We start from the raw sequence: 3404 nt of genomic DNA on the forward strand, positions 1-3404 counted from the left end.
GAATGCGTGCAGACGAATGAAACGACCTACAGACTCCTTTTTTAGAAGTAGAGATTGAGATCTACATATAGATATAGATTGAGATATGGTTGCTTTCACTTTCCTCATTAAATAGGATGCTACATTAGATCTTTACCTACTATGAATGAATCATACTAAGATATAAGCATTCAAAGTGCACCGAAATTGTTTGCACGTTTTATTTGGGGCGATTAAGCATTACATCTGTGGGATCGAACATATATATCTTTTATTTTGCGTGGCAAACGTAAATGTCACTCCATCGATCTTCATATCTTCCGCGAGAGAACATGACGAAGGATCCATCCAGTACCGGTGAGCGTTGACAGATACGTACATGATATGGCAAAATACTAGATGTGGCTTCAACATTACTTGGGCAATCTTCAACACCAAAACAAACGGTGCCGCCGGTTTCAAAAAATAAATGAAGAAAAGGTGCCGCCCCCATACATATATATACCCCCACGGCAAAGCATTTTAGGATCGAACAGAGCGCCTGGCACATGATTCCACTCACTCAGAGACTGCAGCGAGAGTAGTGATTCCACAATAGTTTTTCACGCGTGAACGACCTTACGAGCCCCTACACCTATGGTACGTGTACTAATGTCGTCTAGGACGGATCACATAACCTGAGTAGTGCACACACTGTATATATTACTGGATTTCACAAAGTTTGCTCGAACTGATGTTCAGATTTCATCCCTAGTTCAGAGTAGTAACCACCAGTAAAGTATCGTACTGGTGGTCTATGATCAATTGAGACTATGCATGTGTGTCTGTGTAAGACGTGCTTACTGATTATTCTCGCAGGGTATCATCGGCATCCTCCGCCCGGCCATCCTGCTCCTCGCCGGCCTCGCGTGGTGTAGTGAGCTCGTCGCCGCCGCCGGCAGGGTGGACGGCGTGTTCAACGTCAAGGAGTACGGTGCTCGAGGCGACGGCACCACGGACGACACCAAGGTACGTACTCACGCACGCACGCGCGCGATGCCCGAGTTGCCGTTGCGCTCTCCATCGAAATGACTCCCCTACGTACGTGATGGATGTGCGCTCACTATCTGTACTGCATGGGAAGGCGTTCGTGGACGCATGGACCGCGGCGTGTCGCGCCAGGGGCTCGCCGGCGACGCTGCTCGTGCCGGCGGCCAACTCCTTCATCGTCGGCCCCACCAGGTTCAGCGGGCCCTGCGCCTCCACCAGAATTACCGTCCAGGCACGCACGCATGCACCGTTCATCTTTCCTGATCTCCTCTTAGAATCTGGGCCGTGGTTTGCACGGCTTCGTCTGACGGTCAGTGGCTTCGACTGTCGTAGGTCATGGGCACGATTACGGCGCCGCCGGCGGGCGCATGGAGAGAACTGGAATATTGGCTGATGTTCTACCAGGTTCACGGGCTCACGGTTACCGGCGGCAGCACCGGCTTGCTCGACGGCAGAGGCGGGACGTGGTGGAGGAAGAAATGCAAAGACCATGCTGTGAGAGCCCAACTCACCTCTTTCAAGAAAGAAAATCTTTTAATTCCTCCTTGCATTTGTGCCTTTTGATTTATTTGCCAAATCTTCTTGCGAGAGAAAGTATTTAATTGTCTATCTTTTCTTTAAAACGATGCATTTAGCATCCCCACTCACCTTTTTTTTTCACATCAGTTTTCACTCACCTATTACTGTTCTTTTCTGTCAGGACTGTATATCTCGTGCACCGACGGTTAGTACAAACATACCCCCTCTGTAAGACTGCAAATTAAAGTTTAGATTGAACTGCAAAATCGTCTTATATTAAAAGTAGTATAGAATGCAAGTATATCGTCTAGGTAAATCGACTTGCATGTAACATCGTTGCATACGTATCGCTGCATGGATCGATCCAGGGCTTGGTGGTCATGAACTGCATCGACGTGGAGCTGAGCCAATTCCACAGCAAGGACAGCCCGCAGATGCACATCGCCGTCAGCATGAGCAGCAACGTCAATGTGGCGCAGCTGACCATCACCGCGCCCTGGGACAGCCCCAACACCGACGGCGTGCACATCGACCGGAGTGATCACGTCCGCGTCACCGGATCAACCATCGGCACCGGCGACGACTGCGTCTCCATCGGCTCCGGGACCCGATTCGTTACCGTCGACGGAATCGTCTGCGGCCCCGGCCATGGTGTAAGGTAACAAAGGTTTACAATAGGCTTCTTCCATTCCACTCTGCATTTTCTATTACCATCACCATGCACTCGAAGAGGAAACTCTGTGATGCGCCGGGCTTGTGTTTCTTGGCTAGTGTGGGGAGCCTGGGCAAGAAAGGAGCGGCTGTATCCGTGGAGTACATCGACGTGAGAAATGTCCAGTTCATCAACACGATGAATGGGGCAAGGATCAAGACGTGGCAGGTACACTAAAGTGCTCGACACGTCATGAAGCAAAGTTGAAGCACGGCCTTCTCTTATACTGTTTCTTCGCGCTGCAGGGTGGGAAAGGCTACGCGAAATCCATCTCGTTCACCGACATAAACTTCACCAACGTGGAACATCCTGTGGTCATCAACCAGTTCTACGTAGACCGCCACCATGTCCCAAACAATATGGTAGTGCTCGTGTCCGTTAGCTGCTGGACGATCTGTATATATACGTGTGCACCAGCCAGTACTAATCTTTGTGCGTCTTCTGGGGCCGGGTTTCCTAATTTGCTGCAGGGGGCGGTGGCGCTGAGCAACATAACGTACACGAACCTGAGCGGGACTTCGAGGCGGAAGACGGCCGTCGAGTTCGACTGCAGTGAGAGCGGCAGCTGCACGAACATCCACGTCAACTCCGTGGCGATCACGGCGGCGGACGGCGGAGGAACCGTGGCCCGTTGCCGGAACGTGCAAGGGGACACCTCCGGATACGTCTACCCCAAGATCCCTTGCCTTCGATAACAATAACGTCCAGCACAGGGTTTAGAAGTGCTCTTGGTTTTGGGTGGCTGTTTGTATGGGCGCCTTTTGGTTTGCTGCATGAATTTTAGACCGCATGCATCTCCGGCCCGGTTGAACCTGACTGAGCAAACACATGCAATAAATCATGTTTTTCACTGTGTTTTTTAAACGGAGTCAAAACTTTTGCCTTGTCATTAATTAAAAAGAAGAGAATTGCCTAATTAATTTACAGAAAACCGGACAAAAACCATTATAAACTGAGCACGGACTAACTAGTCACATAGCAACAAACCCCACAACCGTGCAGACGGTCCCCGTCGGACTCTCTGAGTAAACAACATCCACAAACCCGACATTGCTACTATGTCAAGTGACCCCCGACAAGAGCACCTCGACACAAAGCATCCACTAGTAGAAAAAGGACCTATTGTCCCGGTTCGTGAGGGCCATTTGTCCCGGTTTTTGAACCG

The 3404-nt window shown here is 50.4% G+C and overlaps 1 pseudogene across 1 annotated transcript; it reads left to right on the forward strand.

Annotated features, from left to right (window-relative positions):
- The first annotated feature begins 509 nt into the window (after positions 1–509).
- LOC123430659 lies at positions 510–3116 on the forward strand (annotated as a pseudogene). Its single transcript, XR_006622969.1, has 9 exons — positions 510–618; positions 838–987; positions 1103–1240; positions 1342–1503; positions 1709–1732; positions 1896–2185; positions 2299–2407; positions 2485–2601; positions 2710–3116. The product of XR_006622969.1 is annotated as a polygalacturonase ADPG1-like (transcript).
- Positions 3117–3404: the final 288 nt, after the last annotated feature.

The sequence above is a fragment of the Hordeum vulgare genome, chromosome 2H (genome assembly GCF_904849725.1).
Source record: "Hordeum vulgare subsp. vulgare chromosome 2H, MorexV3_pseudomolecules_assembly, whole genome shotgun sequence".
NCBI classification, from domain to species: domain Eukaryota; kingdom Viridiplantae; phylum Streptophyta; class Magnoliopsida; order Poales; family Poaceae; genus Hordeum; species Hordeum vulgare.